The sequence below is a fragment of the Acartia tonsa genome, chromosome 2 (assembly GCF_053477335.1).
Source record: "Acartia tonsa isolate MP-2025a chromosome 2, ASM5347733v1, whole genome shotgun sequence".
Taxonomy (NCBI): Eukaryota; Metazoa; Arthropoda; class Copepoda; order Calanoida; family Acartiidae; genus Acartia; species Acartia tonsa.
Genome location: NC_137261.1, coordinates 12479785 through 12500406, shown reverse-complemented (window position 1 = coordinate 12500406; position 20622 = coordinate 12479785). Strand labels below are relative to the sequence as shown.

The 20622-nt window shown below is 29.4% G+C and overlaps 1 protein-coding gene and 1 long non-coding RNA gene across 2 annotated transcripts in view; both read left to right on the top strand.

The window, feature by feature from the left end:
• LOC145312399 (trehalose transporter 1-like protein) overlaps positions 1-20622 on the top strand; it is a 186188-nt gene that overhangs the window by 142194 nt on the left and 23372 nt on the right. The gene's annotated exons all lie outside the window — the stretch shown is intronic.
• LOC145304590 (uncharacterized) lies at positions 1266-4244 on the top strand. Its single transcript, XR_013874141.1, has 3 exons — positions 1266-3222; positions 3454-3521; positions 3950-4244. It is a non-coding gene; the product is annotated as an uncharacterized LOC145304590 (long non-coding RNA).

The window sequence follows — 20622 nt, the reverse complement described above, 5'->3', positions numbered from 1 at the left end:
AAAATAAATAATAATAAATAATATAAATAAACATAACAAAAATATCAAAAAACAAAAACAAAAAATAAAACATATCAATTAAGATCTCCTAGAGAGCTATAGCCAGAAGCTTAAAAAACTGTACACGTGCATACGTAATCGTCGGCTTTAGGGGTAAATAATGTTTATTAATGTTTATATGCAGGAAATTATATATCTGCACGACCAGTGGGGCTCGATCACTGTCACCATGGGTACTTAATTATAAAATATATGGGCGCTGCAATCAAAGAGAGGTTAACGTAAATGTTCTGAAAGAACAAATTGATGTTATCCTCTTAGGAAATACCCCCCCCCCCCCCTAGAAAAACGGCGCCTGGCCTCTACCTAGCCGTATAACTTAACCTAGCCTAACCTAACCCAGCAATTTAGTTTGGGGGGGGGGGATGGGGAGTTAAATAATACAAACAAAATTTTCTAAGAGGATAACGCCACAAATTACAATTAAAATTCGCTTTCAGCATGGATATCCGGAGGCTGGATGAAATCGCCGGCGGCGAGCTCGGCTTCTCCTAGCTTCTCCTTTCTCTTCCCTGAAAGGAAAGAACATTGAATTAAAAATGAGAAAACTAAAGCGTTTTTTAATGAAGAAACTCAAAGAATTCTGAAACATTTTTTGGTTAAAAACAATTTTTTCCCCTGCTACAAAAGACAACTAGCCATGAACAAGAGCAGGTGATTTGAAGCAACTTCCATCATTGATCCACTTATTTCTTTTTTCCCCCTCCCCTCCCCCCCCCCCCCGGAGCAGAATATACACCCCTGCAATAATTTCGTAGTTTTTACCTTGTTACTCTGGGTTTTATTTAGAAAAAAGGGCTGACGTTGGTGAGGAAAGGTGCACAGTCGGCTTCATGGTCAATGACATATCTCTCGGTATCATCCAGGCGGGGTCTCTCGTTCTCGTAGAGATTCTCGGGCATAGGTTCATTCTTCTTTAAGTGTGTCTCTACCCAACCGTGATGGTATAACAGTTTTACTATTTCAACAGCGTCATCAATGCCACATGATTCTTCTTGAACTCGAATATTTAGCTTGGAGAAGAGTCTCAACATCCTAACCATGAGGGCGTCCCATCTGTCATGCAGCTCGTGGTATTGGTATGGATCCATCCTAATTTGAGGAATGATTATTTTGTTTGTCTTGTTTATTTTTGGGAGGGGTGTGATTAATGTTTTTTAACTTTCCGGTATTTTATTTGTCCTTAAACAAGGGGGGGGGGGGGGGGGAAGGCCTGGAGCTCCGGAACCTGGAGGCCTATCCAAAAAATATTAAAACTTGGGAAAATTCATCATATAAGAATGATTTTATCCCTAATAACCTATACTCTCAGTCCAAAGATAAAGCCTATACTCCCTGTTTACGCAAATGTGTCAAAACTTCCCCCCCCCCCCCTATTTATTTAAAACAAATTTTGTAGCAGGAGAAAAAAAATAAATCTTATACAGCTAATATACACCCATACCTGTTATTATGATGTACGCGTACCCAGGTGATTGACTTGAATAGCCTGTTATTCAGAACTATCTGAAAAGGTAGAATATTTAAGAAATAAAAAATTACAAAATAAAAATAGCTCGTATTCATTCGAATCCGGTGGATAGGAACAGGTGTTCTCATTCATACGCAAAAAAACTAGGTAACTAGCATATCGTATTATATGCATGGTTTTCTACGAATATAAAAATCTAAAAGCATAAGATTAAAAACAGTTATTTTTAGCCAGTGCCTCCGGCACCTCTGGGCAAAAAAAGTAGTTTCATTCTTATAATTGTACTCCTATATTTGCGACAATCCGTTTATACTACGGTGCAAGACATATATTTATTAATTTTACATTTAAAAAAGTCCTGTATATTACGTAAGCTAAAAAGAGTCCCAAAAATGGGAGAAAAAACGAATACGAAGAATATTTTACAAAGAATTTTCAATAATTAATGATAAAATTTGAATTATAAAACAGAATGTTACATATTAACTTCAAAATTCACTGTAATTTCACTAAAAATGATTACTAAAATACAAAAATGCACCGTAGTCATATAGTCCAGTTGAATTATTGCGCCGATGGAAAGTTACGGTTGCCAACATACAGATTGAATAGGTGGCAAAACACTTTGCAAGACAGTTATATTTTTAATCGTAAAATTGCAACGAATAATAACATTTCATGAATTATATAAGTTATGCAGTTTTAATTAATTAACCGGTAAAATATTAAAATGATATTATATACATAAGGTGTTTTTTAAAGTTTGGCAACTTTGTCGAGCACGTTGATTTTATCATCTGAAAACAGGGTTACGAAAGTTAAATTAATGTAAATTTTTTTTAATGTGAATGTAATATATTTTTGCAATGACTTAAATGAAATATCATCGATAAAATATAAAAAAATATATTGCAATGGATATAAAAGAAATATTTTTCAATATAAAGTTGTATACCTGTACAGAGCATGTGCATGAATGCCGCTATACCGATTGAAAACTATTGTAAACAATGAGTGTTATATTTCAAGTCTCTTAGAGAAAATACGTGTTATATCCAAGTATGATTGACAGGAGATGGTCCATGTCACAAGATTTATATGAATGTCAGTTAAGAACGCCTAGAGAGCTATATATTCAGAAGTTTAAAAAAGTACGTGTCCACCTTCAGTCTTGGCTGTTAGTATATGGACCCTGCAATCAAAGAGTGGTTTGCGTAAAAGTAAGTGTTTAAATAATTTTAATATAAAAACATTAATAATGTAGGACCTTGAGCGTACGGTTTTAGGCTGCCTTCGATTAACGGTTTAAGTTTTACTAGCGGCTATGCCCCTTAGAAGCCTCGAGGGGCACTTAAAGTAGGAAGAGAAAAGTCGAGGCCTCATCCTATTTTTAATTTGAGTTTCAGCTATAGATTAAAATAAATAAAAAGCTTCGTTGTAAAAGAGAACAATATTAATATATTTATATAATAGGATAATTGTTTTAAGCCTTTTTTAAGCCTTTTTGATTTGATCTAAGAAACACTTTTTATCCTATTCTTAATATTAAATAATCCGGGTTTAATATATATGAATGTAAAAGAAATATTAATAAATTATATTTAAATTGAATATTGTTTTTCAGGTTCAGCAACACTGATTCATCAGAAATAACTATTTGGGCGCTGCAATTAAAGATTGGCGAGATAGAAGTAAGTGTTTAAATAATGTAATAAAAAATCAATATAATTTAGGACCTTACGCATGGTTTTAAGCTGCTACGATAAACTGCATTTGTTTTATAATTTTTTAAACCTTTTTGATATATGATATAAGAACGACTTTTTATCCTATTCTTAATATTTAAAGTATTCTACTATTAATATATATAAATAATAATAGAAATATTAACAAATTATATTTCAATTAATATTGTTTTTCAGACTTAACCAGGAATCAGATTCGTGAGAAAATATATGGGCGCTGCAATTAATGAATGGTTTACATAGAAGTAAGTGTTAAAATAATTTTAATAAGAACATGGATATTTTAGGCCATGTTATTAAGACTATCCTTTAACGAAACCTTTTTAATTCAACCTTGCTACGAAGCCTTGTGTGATGGTAGAGTGTTTGAGTTCTTAGGGAACCACACTAATTACATAATATTATCTTGAGTTAGACAGGTTTTATAAGCTGTAAACAGACTAATACAATTAGATATGTCATTATCTTTAAATTATTTATTATAATCTATATAATAGCACCTTTGAAATAAGCTCATATTATATCCAACCTATATTCGCCCTTTAAGGTTTATGATTGTTTTAAGCGTAACGAATTTTTATACCCTTAATAGAAAGATATTATAAGATGTGTTTTATGTAAAATAATATTAAAAATATATATAAATTATATTTCAATTAATATTCTTTTTCAGGTTTAGCTTCGCACACAGCTGGGTTTATTCTCTGATTATAAGCTGACCGCAATTCGACCGTGGAACATTTCTTGCACCAACATGAAGCTGTTGCCATCAGAAATTCATCCGTTAAAAGTAAGTGTTTAATTATTTGTAATAAAAGATAGTTGGAATAATCCTACACGCAACTACGGCAACACCTCGGCCCCAAAAGGTAGTTTCCATGTATACAAGCATAACAAATATGAAGTTAATATACACAGACACACATCGAACTACCTTTATGAAACTGTATACTAAATTATATTAACAATTAAGCTATTATTAAATTTATTAGATAGATATTAAACTGGTTAGACAAAAGTTAATACATAAAAATAATGTACTAGATAGGTAGCTATTTAAAATTAGATTTTACTACTTTATATTATTGAAACAGTACATTCAGGATATTATTAAAATCTAAACAGCATTACATTCATCCTCGTGCATGTTTACTTCGTGAAGAACAGCTGCCAGTTCGGCAGCCTGGGCAGCGGCGGGCAGCAGAGGGGAAGGACGGCAGCGATTAAGATGTGTAGTAATCCATCCATGTTGATATAACCTCTTACAAACCTCCCTCTGGATCTCGACATTGTCAGTTCTGGCTCTAATCTCTAGACTCTCTCTTAAAACTAACATACGACTATTTAATTCATACCATAACTCCAAATTCCCGTTATAAGACATTCTTAGTTTCTCTCAGTCTGGTTATGTATTGATAACTGAATTAAACTTTCTCTAATAAGCAGGCACGTACACAAGCTGTATCTACTTTCTCCATGAAATTTTCCCAAAACCGTTAACTTTCCTTTTTGTAAGGCCTTTTTGATTTGTTAATCCTTTAATTGCTTAATTTAAAAATGAATATTCTTTTTCAGGATTTTGTAGTTGAACCAGTTTTGAAGTGTGGAGCTTTGCAGTTCCATGGAGAACAACTAGAGTTCCATCTCAACATGTAACAGTCACAGATTATACAAAAAATTTCATTATTTATTATGACGACAATGTTGAACCGAGAAAATATGTTAGTCAGTTAAAATTAACAAATAATTTACAGAACGATACTAATAAGTTTTATTATGACGATCAATGTTGAACAGAGAATATTCTGTTAGTCAGTTAAAATTAACTTAAATAAAGCGTATTGATTACAATCAGTGTTTATTATGACGACAATGTTGACACCTAACATTCCACAAGCTAAAATTCTAAAAAATATTGACTTTAACATATAAAGCGTATTGATTACAATCCGCCCAATCAGTGTTTATTAATTAAGTTCTACTCGAGAGCTCCAAACATTCCACAAGCTAAAATTCTAAAAAATATTGACTTCATTACACATTTGACAGGTGTATGGTATGTTATTTACAGAAACGATACTAGTAAGTTTTGTAGTTTCAGTATTGACCTGGATAATATCTATATGACCTGTTATGTTATAATATGAAATAAATTCTAAATAAAATCATTATCATCATTATATTTTATTTGCGATTTTTATCATTAAGTAGAAGGATGTTTGTTTGGAAAAATCTGGACTTAGCCTAAAAATTTACCTAAAAATATTGACAAGAATTTAATTAACAAGTAAGAATGGAAAAACCTACCTTAAATACTGGAGATCTTGAGGCAAGTATAAACTTGTGCACTTTTAATTTGGAGGTACTAGTTTCTATCAAACAATCCGTAAACTCTGGATCCTCAAAACAATTCTCCAGGTCACCAGAGAGACAGGATACTGCACTTTCAGGTCCAGGTTTTATAACTTCCAGCCAAATAGTCAGAGTACCTCCAGGTAGGAGACTTGCCTGATTGTTCTTCAGTACATTAATCTCCATAAAAGCAGCATTACAATTTCCCTCTCCAGGTGGCACTGTTATCAATCGACATTTAGGCATCAGTACTAGACTGTTGTTATCTTGGATGCCAATCTTTTGTAGTTTCAGTATTGACCTGGATAATATCTATATGACCTGTTATGTTATAATATGAAATAAATTCTAAATAAAATCATTATCATCATATTTTATTAATTTCATATTCCATATAACGAAAGCAAATAGTGCTGAGTAAAAGGATGTTTGTTTGGAAAGTATTAGGTCTGAATATTTCCTCATTATATTTTATTTGCGATTTTTATCATTAAGTAGAAGGATGTTTGTTTGGAAAAATCTGGACTTAGCCTAAAAATTTACCTTGTCAATTTTTACCAAAAAGTTGGTCAAATTTTACCAAGTTTTTTTTTTTGGCAAAGTCCAAAAATTTGGACTTAGCCTAAAAATTTACCTTGTCAATTTTTACCAAAAAGTTGGTCAAATTTTACCAAGTTTTTTTTTTTGGCAAAGTCCAAAAATCTGGACTTAGCCTAAAAATTTACCTTGTCAATTTTTACCAAAAAGTTGGTCAAATTTTACAAAGTTTTTTTTTTTGGCAAAGTCCAAAAATTTGGACTTAGCCTAAAAATTTACCTTGTCAATTTTTACCAAAAAGTTGGTCAAATTTTACCAAGTTCATTTTTTTTGGCAAAGTCCAAAAATCTGGACTTAGCCTAAAAAAATACCTTGTCAAATTTTACCAACTTTTTGGTAAAAATTGACCAAATTGTGTTTTTTTGTCTAAGTCCGAAAATTCGGACTTAACCTGAAAAATAGAGTTGTAAAATTGACCACATTTTTGGTAAAACTTCCAAAAGTGGTAAAATTAAAAAAAAAAAAAAAAAATTTAAATTTAGGCTTCATTGTATAAAAGTCATTATTTTAAAGTACTACAACTGATTATGAAGAGCTGTTTTTTATTTAAAACACAAAAAACGGGTTTTTTTGTTTCGTCAAATTTTACAAAAAAAATGGTAAAATTTGACTAATTTTTTGGCTAAAATTTTTGCTGGTAAAATTTACCACGAAACTGGTATATTTTACCAGGTTGACCAGCTTTACCACTTTTCTGGTAAAACGACTCTTTTTTTATGGTATTTCGTAGAACCTGGGATATTACCAAAGAATATTTTTAAGTCAAATTGAGTGTAGTTATTAACTTATTATATCAACAATGGAATTGAAGGTAAAAAATTTTGATGACCTCTTTGGATCTAGGTGAAGCGGTTACAAGTTTCCTCCGAGGTTTAATTGTCTTGTACCACGCTTGTTTACACAGGGTATTAAGTTAGGTAACACCAACAAACAAACAACCCTTTGACTCCACGACCTTTGTCTATAAGTCCTAACTGCGCATTATTGCGCCTGTTTTAGGCCTGTTTTAAATTAAGTTTTGATAGCCCCAGCCTTCGGCCTCTCGTGGATAATCATTCTGGAATCTTACAATTTTTTATTTTAGTATTCGTGGAAAGCTGTCCATAATACGATTCTACCATAATAGTTTTTCTTTCATCGTATTATAAACAGCTTTCCACGGATATAGAATGCACAATTATAAGATTAAAACCATTTTTTTAGCCCCAAAGTGCCAAAGGCACGGGCTAAAAAATTTTATGATTGTACATTTTTATATTCGTAGAAAGTTGGATATAATACGATGCTAGACATAGTTTTTTCGTATGGATGAGAACCGGTTCCTATCCACCGGATTCGAATGAATACGAGAATAGTTATTTCTTTCAACGTATTAAAAACCACTTTCCGCGGATGTACAATTATTAGATTAAAACCAGTTTTTTTAGCCCCGAGGTGCCGAAGGCACGGGCTAAAAAATGGTTTTAATCTTATGATTGTACATTTCTATATTCGTAGAAAGCGGTTTGTAATACGATGCTAGACATAGTTTTTTCGTATTGATGAGAACCGGTTCCTGTCCACCGGATTCGAATGAATACGAGAATAGTTATTTCTCGCATCGTATTATATATATATATACAATATAGAATGTACAATTAAAAGATTAAAACGAGTTTTTTTAGCCCCGAGGTGCCGAAGGCACCGCCTAAAAAACTGGTTTTAATCTTTTGATTGTACATTTTTATATTCGTAGAAAGCGGTTTATAATACGATGCTAGACATAGTTTTTTCGTATGGATGAGAACCGGTTCCTATCCACCGGATTCGAATGAATACGAGAAAAGAAATTATTTCATTATGAAATTGGTTGAATTTGAATAGCATCTGTAAAGCAAGTGAAGTAAGATATATTATACTTCTGACCTGACATAGGTAGTGTTCATATAAAACTAGGCAAGAAATTGATCTAGGATACACATGTCTATCTGACATGGTAAAGTTTGTCGTTTATTTACCTTGCTAATATGGACCTCATATATTGGGCACTTCGTTTAGTAGGAGGGGAGGGAATAGGATAAAGAGGTTGATGGGGGTATCGTTGTTTTAGCCAACTGTGCGCCTGACTTTTTCAGAGTACATGAAAATCGGTGCAACATCCAAGTAATAATATATCGATAATGGAGAGAAGCATTGAAGATTTTACTGGTCCCTAAAATGTTCTAAATACGTTATTTCGATCATTCGTTGTCTTATAAAATCATTTAGTTTACAGCAATGGTAATTTTATTACCAGTACCGCTTCGAAACCGATTGGTATCCGCTTGATTAGAACCGGTACTGCAGCAATACTGAAAAATCATGTATATCATCATAATTATCAACAAATAAAAAAAATCAAAATCAAAATCAGAATATTGATATCATTTTGTTTGCCCGTGGCTTCTTCTAACAAAACTGGAAATAATTAATTTTTCATCGTAAAACAAAATTAATACCAGTTTTATTAGCAAAGGCTTTCAGCCACTCTGGGCTCACAAATCTGGTCTTTATCTTTTTTAAATGTCCGCGGAAAATTGTCTGTAAAACGATTTATACATGATTTTTTAAGTATGACTGAGACTAGGTACTAATCTAGCGTATATTAATCGGTTTCGAAGCTATACTGGAAACATCAATTTATTGTTCTTTGTATTATCCTTAAAGGTCCCTGAATTCTAAAAGGGTGAGCACATGAGGCGAATGTGGGGGAGGGGGAGATAATAACCGACTTTGAGTATACCGTCATCATGCTTGGCTATTTTTTCATACATATTTTTGCTTGATTGTTGGTTAACCGATATGTGCAGAGACAAAAACTTTTGACAGTAACTAGATCAAATTGTTCAACACATCACTAACTTTTTTAACAAACAAATGGATGGATAGAAAGACAAATGGATAGACAGAAATAGATGGACCAATTACAGATAAACATACAAATAGATATAATAGACAACAAATCTATAAGTATAGATGTATAACCAGCCAACCACCTGGATATCCCTGTTGGGGACCCTTTTCGTCTGCTAGCATACTGTTTTGTGCTCTTTTGTAGCGACTTAGCTGTGTTAATATTCCTTACGCTATTGATTGATTTTTAAAGACACAATTCTAAGTCAGCACAGGAACCTTGGGGTGGGGACACGCAGTAATTTAACCCCTTTCCCCTCAATGTTTTACTCTGACTAGACGATAGATTGATTATTGGATGGAGAAATATGAATGCACGGAAACAGTAATTACATTAGATTTGTATTAATAGTTATAGCAGCCCCTCAAGGCATACAACCCCGGAGAAAATATCTGTGTATTCTTTTTATTTCTACCGCATTTTATTTTAAATTTGAATTTTAGATATAAGGTATATAATATTAAGTTTTTCTTTCATTATAGGTTATCAATTTGCGTCAATGGTAAGTTATTCAGGAGATTTATCCTAATGTGAAAGTAATAGGATGTTTGTCTGTCTGTCTGTCTGAAGGATCTCGCTAACTTCTGAACCTATATAGTTCTTCTTTACAATTTTGCTGGTGGTAGTTTTTATATGCTTATCCTTACGGGTACTAAACATCGTTGTTCTAACACTGTGGTGCTACCTAATATCCATAATAACCTAACGCAAACGGACTTAAAGCAAAAACTCCCCCAACCCCCTCCCCCTTCTTACTTTAATTTATTTCAAAATTTGTTGTTCTACAGGGTACTTTGAGGGAAGTTGTTCCTTTTTGCATTAGTTTTAGCAATTATTGGAGCGTTTTTATATTGCAATTTCTCTCTGTTCCTTTTACATTACATGTGAGTATTATATAATTTGATGTTTTGGTATTCCTAAGAGACAGGAACAAAATACACAAATTAAATTCTACTTTGCTTGTTAGTGGACTCTTGATAAACACCCCCTCCCTTGTTTTCTTTTTACTAGCGAAATTATTTTATAATTCACTTTGTCTGCCCGTCCGTCAGTCCGTAAAGCTATGGAGAAAATGTGATTTTCTTAGCTGCTATTAGATATAGACAGCTAAAATTTCTATTGAAGATTACTATTTGCGCATCTTAAAATACATTGTATTGCTCGTCTTTTTGTCAGTTATGCCTCAAAAGATGAATTTTTTTTTGAGGTTTTATGATTTTTAAAAAGAATATTTGCATTTTTTCCTTTCTCATGAAAACTGAACATCTACTGTCATTAAGTAAGAACTTTTATATACGCATTATTGCACTTGAAAATTAAGGTTAAAAATGACGGTTAAATTGATCTGTAATCCAATTCCTCTCAAATATTTACTAGTTACCTAAGACAGAATTTATCACAGGACAATTTAAATTTCTAAAATATTTGCAATTGTCTTAATAGAAAAGGAGAAGAGGGGTTGATCACTTTGAAATCAACTGTAAAATAATGGATTGTACCAAATTCTAATATTAAATTTCTAAAAATACAAAATACAAAATTCTTGTTTCAATTTTCCGCCAGTTGTTTAGAGTAAATCTAAACAAGGTTGCCATGTTAAACAGTGTCAGGATATCTGTCTTTCTGTCTGTATATACCGAAAGATCTCGTTAACTGCTGAACCGATATGTTTCTTCTTTACATTGTTGCTTTTTTATGTCCTAGGAAGGTTTATAACTAATATGGGGAAGAGAATTCGCCCCTCGGAAAAAATGATACCCCCTTAATTTCTTAATTTTCTTACTCTTTCTTTATAAAACTAAAAACCAGTGTCCCTAGAGGCCTGTTGGGGAGTAGCCGCTAGTTGTCAATAAACGATAATTAGTTCACAAGATTTTTTAGTTGTAAATATATCTGAATATAGATACTACGTGAATATTATGGAATTGACGTTAATTTAGGTTGCTAACATAGATATCACTTACTGGTCAGTTTTTTCATCCATTAAAGGGGGAGGATCGGGGGGTTCGTTATCACTTTACTACAAGCCGTTTTAAATATCCTAAATAGCACAAATGAGACAGACGTACCCATATACAATATCTAAAACAATTTTTGAATGCATTTTCTTGGCTTGACTTTTTGGGAACTATGATTTAAACTGGTCTATGTTAATGTGGTATCTAAAGTTATTTTGTATGCAGTGTCACAGTAGACTTACTGGAAAACTTTTTTCACAAATAATATAAAATATAACTTTAGGACATTCCCATAGGATATACTTGGAGTGTAGTGGGTGCGTTAAGTCGCGTGTCTAAACGTGCCGGGTAAAATCTAACTAGTACATGAAAACAAACCAACCCTTTTGTTTTACAATTTTCGTTTAAAGATCAGCCTGTCATTAAAATTATGAAAAAAAGACAAAGATCAAAAACTGAAAACATAAAATACTACAAATTGAACATTCTTGCCTTTTTGATTTTTTTCATTAATTTTTGTAAACTAAATTTTTGTTGCAACTGCTACGGCTAGCCAGTGTAGCCATACTATATTGTAACACAGAGACTAAAGGAACTGCACTCTTTTCTTTTTCCTTTGGGAAATTCTGGCATTAGCGATACAAACTTTTAATGTAATTTACTCCTTAAACCCAGGATTTGGAAAAATAATTCTGATAAAACTATGGTTGGTAGAATGGTATACAATGTAAGATCTTCATAACTTGTCAAGAAAGTGATGGGTTCAAGGATTGCCCTAAACGCTGGGAGGGAAGGGACATTGAACTGTAAATCATACTGGTCCCCAAAGATTTATAAACACGTTCGTTGGTTTAAAACCTTTGTGGACTTTTGTTAAATTTTGATTAAGTTGTTAAAACTAGTGTCCAAAGCTTTACATCAATGATTGTCTTCTGCAAAAGTAAATTTTTTTTTATTGGAAATAATGTATTCTTGACTTTATCAACACATTTGGCAGGGAAAAATGACATCTTAAATCTTAATGTTTTTTTTAGAATACATCTACCAATCCCATTCAAAAAAGGAAGAAAGATAGATTGATAATAAAAGAGAGAGAGAGAGAAAAGAAAAATGAAACGAATAAAACTAAAATAGATTAACTTCAAATAGAAAATAAAAAAAGAGACAGAGAGGAAAGTTAGTGGAAGAGAGAAAGTGAGAGAGGGAGAGAGAGAGAGAGAGAGAAAGAAAGAAAAGTTAGAAAAAGTAAAATACACATACATATTACAGAAAGTTATATTTTAAAGAAAAGAAATTGAAATTAGATACATACTTTTCAAAGTTATATTATCTATAATATAAAGAAGTATGTTCTTTTGGTCTGATGCTACGCGCGAAGCAACTCGTTTACAATACAACAATTCATTTTTAACCTAAAAGATACAGTAAGTACTTATAAAGATATGTTGTGAACTGCAGCGGTTCTTTAATATGAAATTCTATTTTTATTTAATTTCTTCTTTATTATTTTTGGAGACAGGGGTGGGTATTCTGAAATATGAATATGAGAACAAAGTAGTATCCTATAATCTATAAAGCTTCCCTAAAATTTAAAAATCAATTTAATTTAACTTGATAATACTCAATATTTAAATAAATTTTTAAAAAAGTTATTTACTTTTTCAGCATGGCTTCCACTTATAATTAAAATCATTTATAGCATCATATTACAGACAATTTTCCACGAATATTGATATAAAAAAACATTAGATTAAAACCAGTTTTGTTATCCCGGGCCATCAGCCTTTATGGCTAACAAAACTGGTTTTAATCTTTAATTTTTTCATTACGATACCTGCAGAAAGCTCTCTATAATATAATGCGATAAATAACTTTTCTGCGCTATTCTACTATCAGAATCCAGGTTCGAATTCCTATGATTATTTGTATAAGAAGCAAAGCTAAACATGTTAATGTCAAAAATGAAAATAGTGAGAAGTATTTTTATTAGGGTAAACTGATGAAATCTTAACTTCGCCCGGATTTTTTTTTCTTCGTTATGGCTTTAACTTTCAGGACTGCATGTTTTTGTGTAAGTTTAATAATCTTTAAACCAAAAAAATGCACCATACCTTTTATTTTTATTAACTAATTAATTAAAAGATCGAAAAAAGCTTGATAACACAAATAGATTTATGACAGGGTAAAACTTGTCGTCAATTTAGGTTGCTAACATGGAATCAATTATTGGTCAGTTAATTAATTCAGTAGCAAAGAAGGTGCATTTGATGATAATTATCTTAGCCAGCTTTAAGTTTCACTTTATTAGAGTACATGATAATCTGTCGTAAGATCCAGGTAATAATAAATTCATTTTAAAAATCCTTTGGTAACAATATGTAGAATGTAAAAAGGCTGTCAAATACATGTCTGGTAAACCTTTATGGGTGTTTTTATGCCAAGGCATTCCTCCTACTATTTAACATTCTTTTATATGTTGTAATGGAACTCTTAAACGATTAGAATTTAAAAAGCTTGGATAAAGAGAAATATACATGTATTCTACTGGAGAAGCTTCTCTTAAACATTGCATAGATCTTTATATAAAGACACAAATAGATTGTCATACGTCATGTTAGTTTTATATAAATTTACATGCAGGTCTTTTTCCAACTTAAAAATGTAGTTAACACATGAAACCAATTAGATGTCATACTAATAATTCTATCTGTCAACAGACTTAGTATTTTATATATACAAAATATTTAATATAGTATGTAGCAACTCTATAAGTTATACTAATAATTACATATATCAACAGACTTAGTATTTTATATATACAAAATATTTAATATAGTATGTAGCAACTCGATCTATAAGTTATACTAATAATTACATATATCAACAGACTTAGTATTTTATATATGCAAAATATTTAATATAGTTTGTAGCAACTCTATAAGTCATACTAATAATTATATATATCAACAGACCTAGTATTTTATATATACAAAATATTTAATATAGTATGTAGCAACTCTATAAGTCATACTAATAATTATATATATCAACAGACCTAGTATTTTATATATGCAAAATATTTAATATAGTTTGTAGCAACTCTATAAGTAATACTAATAATTCTATCTGTCAACAGACTTAGTATTTTATATATGCAAAATATTTAATATAGTATGTAGCAACTCTATAAGTAATACTAATAATTATATCTGTCAACAGACCTAGTATTTTATATATACAAAATATTTAATATAGTATGTAGCAACTCTATAAGTTATACTAATAATTATATATATCATCAGACTTAGTATTTTATATATACAAAATATTTAATATAGTATGTAGCAACTCTATAAGTCATACTAATAATTATATCTGTCAACAGACTTAGTATTTTATATATACAAAATATTTAATATAGTATGTAGCAACTCTATAAGTAATACTAATAATTATATATATCATCAGACTTAGTATTTTATATATACAAAATATTTAATATAGTATGTAGCAACTCTATAAGTAATACTAATAATTATATATATCATCAGACTTAGTATTTTATATATACAAAATATTTAATATAGTATGTAGCAACTCTATAAGTAATACTAATAATTATATATATCAACAGACCTAGTATTTTATATATACAAAATATTTAATATAGTATGTAGCAACTCTATAAGTAATACTAATAATTATATATATCATCAGACTTAGTATTTTATATATACAAAATATTTAATATAGTTTGTAGCAACTCTATAAGTAATACTAATAATTCTATCTGTCAACAGACTTAGTATTTTATATATACAAAATATTTAATATAGTATGTAGCAACTCTATAAGTAATACTAATAATTATATCTGTCAACAGACCTAGTATTTTATATATACAAAATATTTAATATAGTATGTAGCAACTCTATAAGTAATACTAATAATTATATATATCATCAGACTTAGTATTTTATATATACAAAATATTTAATATAGTATGTAGCAACTCTATAAGTAATACTAATAATTATATATATCAACAGACCTAGTATTTTATATATACAAAATATTTAATATAGTATGTAGCAACTCTATAAGTAATACTAATAATTATATATATCATCAGACTTAGTATTTTATATATGCAAAATATTTAATATAGTATGTAGCAACTCTATAAGTAATACTAATAATTCTATCTGTCAACAGACCTAGTATTTTATATATACAAAATATTTAATATAGTATGTAGCAACTCTATAAGTAATACTAATAATTATATATATCAACAGACCTAGTATTTTATATATACAAAATATTTAATATAGTATGTAGCAACTCTATAAGTAATACTAATAATTATATATATCATCAGACTTAGTATTTTATATATACAAAATATTTAATATAGTTTGTAGCAACTCTATAAGTAATACTAATAATTCTATCTGTCAACAGACTTAGTATTTTATATATACAAAATATTTAATATAGTATGTAGCAACTCTATAAGTAATACTAATAATTCTATCTGTCAACAGACCTAGTATTTTATATATACAAAATATTTAATATAGTTTGTAGCAACTCTATAAGTCATACTAATAATTATATATATCATCAGACCTAGTATTTTATATATACAAAATATTTAATATAGTATGTAGCAACTCTATAAGTCATACTAATAATTATATATATCAACAGACCTAGTATTTTATATATACAAAATATTTAATATAGTTTGTAGCAACTCTATAAGTAATACTAATAATTCTATCTGTCAACAGACCTAGTATTTTATATATACAAAATATTTAATATAGTATGTAGCAACTCTATAAGTAATACTAATAATTATATATATCAACAGACCTAGTATTTTATATATACAAAATATTTAATATAGTTTGTAGCAACTCTATAAGTAATACTAATAATTATATATATCAACAGACCTAGTATTTTATATATACAAAATATTTAATATAGTTTGTAGCAACTCTATAAGTAATACTAATAATTATATATATCAACAGACCTAGTATTTTATATATACAAAATATTTAATATAGTTTGTAGCAACTCTATATGTTATACTAATAATTATATATATCATCAGACTTAGTATTTTATATATACAAAATATTTAATATAGTATGTAGCAACTCTATAAGTAATACTAATAATTCTATCTGTCAACAGACCTAGTATTTTATATATGCAAAATATTTAATATAGTTTGTAGCAACTCTATAAGTAATACTAATAATTATATATATCATCAGACTTAGTATTTTATATATACAAAATATTTAATATAGTATGTAGCAACTCTATAAGTCATACTAATAATTATATATATCAACAGACCTAGTATTTTATATATACAAAATATTTAATATAGTTTGTAGCAACTCTATAAGTCATACTAATAATTATATATATCATCAGACTTAGTATTTTATATATACAAAATATTTAATATAGTATGTAGCAACTCTATAAGTCATACTAATAATTATATATATCAACAGACCTAGTATTTTATATATGCAAAATATTTAATATAGTTTGTAGCAACTCTATAAGTAATACTAATAATTATATATATCATCAGACCTAGTATTTTATATATACAAAATATTTAATATAGTATGTAGCAACTCTATAAGTAATACTAATAATTCTATCTGTCAACAGACCTAGTATTTTATATATACAAAATATTTAATATAGTTTGTAGCAACTCTATAAGTAATACTAATAATTATATCTGTCAACAGACCTAGTATTTTATATATACAAAATATTTAATATAGTATGTAGCAACTCTATAAGTCATACTAATAATTATATATATCAACAGACCTAGTATTTTATATATGCAAAATATTTAATATAGTATGTAGCAACTCTATAAGTAATACTAATAATTATATATATCATCAGACCTAGTATTTTATATATACAAAATATTTAATATAGTTTGTAGCAACTCTATAAGTAATACTAATAATTATATCTGTCAACAGACCTAGTATTTTATATATACAAAATATTTAATATAGTATGTAGCAACTCTATAAGTTATACTAATAATTATATATATCATCAGACTTAGTATTTTATATATACAAAATATTTAATATATTGTGTAGCAACTCTATAAGTTAAAAGAATTGATGTAGAATATACGTGGATGTAATGACAGGGGAATAAATGTCATCAATTTAGGTTGCTAACATGGATATCCTTTATTTGTCAGTTAATTCATCCAGTAGGAGGAGAGGGATGAATGGGTTGGATCGTTTTTTAACCAGCTACAAGTTTCACTTTATTAGAGTACATGATCAGCTGGTTTAAGATCCAAGAAATAATAAATTCATTGTTATAGAAGTTTCAATTGTATGTATTTTACTTCAGGTTAAAACCTTATACTTTTCAAAGTGTGTAACTACTATTTCTCTTATCCTTGTTTTAACCCATTATTAAATTTTTATGTCTTTCTAATATACATATGAAAATGTAGGGTAGGGAACAAAAATCTGTCACTTTTAAATTGTTTATAATTAAGGATTAATTTATTATAATTTGACGCTTTATTAAAATTTTTTTGTGGAGCCATTTATAAACTAACTTTATCTGTTTCAACGAAGCATTGAGGCCAATGCAAATTCAATGCATTGTGTTGGTCTAAGGATATGTGGATTAAAGGAAGCCTGCAGGAAATACACCACTTCACTGCTGAGAGTCTGCCACAAGTAGACCCAATAACTCAAATTTAAAACATCCAGTTTTAATAACAAAAAAGTTTTAGGCATCCTAAAATAACATTTTCTGGAGTTGAAAATCTTTAAAAAATTTCTAGCCCTCATATCAGAAATTTCAAAATTAGATTTCAACAGCTAGATGCAAAGTTTGAATGTAATTAACTAATTACATTTTAAGCATTACATATTTACGTATTTTACATAAAATGTTAATGTTTTTACTTTTTTCTTTCTAAACAGCATTCCAAATCAATATTTGTTTGTTGAGCTTCGCTTCTATGGACTTTATGATCCTTGCTAATATATGCATTTAAAATCCTGTAAAAAAATATTAATTAATAAATTGCACTAAATGACATATAGGATGCAAAAATCATGATAAGATACATTAAAAAATGAAAAATATAATAAATCTTAATCATGATTCAAAGTATGTTTATTTGGAAGCGCAGCTACTTTATAAGTAGGATATTAGTTTTATGTTCTCTATCTACGTCACTGCACTCGAAACAAAACAAAATATGGTTTTAGTATAGTGCTATTTCTAGAGGAAATAACCTCTAAAATTGTTCAAAATGTCTTACTTTTTACCAAACCCCTCCGTATAATATTTTTAAGCCTGGTGCAAAATATTTAGGATACGTACAAAAAACAACCCCCCTTTCCCATTCTTAATTGAATTATCTACCTATTTAGATCTTTTACTACCCCACCCCTCTATAAAAAAGAAGTGATAGAACATTGAGTAGTACATTTATCAAATGTTGTTTGGTCGACCATAAACCATTATTCGGAGAGAGAAGAAACATTTTACTGGTACGCAAACTTTGGGGGATTTATTTCAGTAGTCGTGTCCAAACTTTTCAATTAATAAACCTAATCCAAATAAGGAGTCAATTGGTTTCTCTTCATTGGGGATGCATTTTTATATCAGCTATTGTCTTGTCCCTTAAAAATCCTGGGTAATATATTGCGAATTTGTTTTTGACAACTATGTTCTATTCCAGATTCAATTAAATGAACTGACTAGGTAGTAATTCAGCCACAAAGCTTAATTTGATCTAGGAAAGGAGGGGCTTTTAAATTATACTGGAAACCAAAAATCAAAACTACGTTATCGTTGGCACAGAAACAATTGGCACTTCTATTGAATTTTGATTAGTTCCAAACTAGCAGAGTCCAAACTTTTCTACCAATTATTTTAAGTATAGAAGCCAAAGGGTAATTCTGTTTATCAGAATTAAGGAAGTATATAAATTTTTCGTTAATTTTTGTTATTCCGCAAGATCTCTGCATGGTAGATGACGTTTTTTTCTATTAAAATCACCCTCTACACCTCTCGACAACCCCCTTGACAAGGGCAAACACCCCTTTAAAACACCCAATGGGGGTGTCAAAGTAAAAAGTCACCCCCCACTACTCTAAATTTAACCTCCCGTCACACTCTTTCGATTTTGGTTTAAGTAAAGTGTCAAAAATAATAAGGGGATTGTCTAATTTCTAATGGAAAAACCCTGTGCACTCCCCTGATATAATTACAGCTGCACATATTATGAACATAATTATCCTTGTTATTTTTCAAAATAATTATTCCTCTCCTTTATTATAGTCTGAATATGAGAGTTATGAATGTTAGTGAAGGTAACATCAAAGCTAAAATTTGCTCCTCTTATGTAGGCATGTCAGGGCATTATTCATGAATTGTCTATTCTTTTTTTACAAGTACTAAAACATAAATGGATTTATTGTTACTTGGATCTTACACCAGATTTTCATATATTCTGATTTAGCGAAACTTGTAGCTGGCTGAAATATTGATTCCCCCCATCTACCCCATTTCCTCTCCTCCTACTGGATGAACTGACCAATAAATGATGTCCATGATAGCAAACTAAAATGACGATAATTTTTCTACTGTTAAAATATTCACAAATCTTCTTTGTAAATCCATAGCATATAGATTATTTTTTTTTCTAACTAGTATTATAATACATTATTGTTCCTGTTTTTAAATCTTACATATTGTACCCTATTCATTGAAATACCCATTTTGAACATCCTCTTACTTCCCCAGTGTACAATTAGACAGAGTTACTAATGAGTATTTATTGAATACCATGAAACTTATTTGCCTGAAACATATAAATAAATTAATACATAATTTTAATATCAATTCAAAATATAATAAGCTTTGAAGAAAAATTAATTTTAAAAAATCATTATGTAAGGTTTCGTGATTTAAAAAATTAAGACAGAAAGGAAAATATCAAAATCTAAATAAATACATATAAAAACATAATAGAAATTAATATTTTTTAGGTAGAATCATTATAAATGTATTTTAAAATGTTCGCATATAAAAATAATTCAGTTTAAGTTTGTCTTTTCATTGAAAATTAAAGAAAAATAATTGCAATTTCTTTTAAACCAAAATTATCATTCAAAATTCAAATTCACAGTTGCCGCAAAAAGAATTCTTATTTAGTCTTTGCATATGTCAAGCCAGGAAGCATACGAGGGAATTTGTAGCACAGCTAACACACATTTCAAAGCAAAACATGAGTTTTCATAACCAAAGATGGCGCTGGCCCAAAATATAAACAATCAATGGCTTGTTATTATTTTTAAGCGCGTCTCCAGGGACGTATGCTGCGTCAACTAATAACAGCAAAGGTCGTCTTCACTTATTTTGAGTTAGGAAAGATGGTTTTAATGGGATCGATTTCAA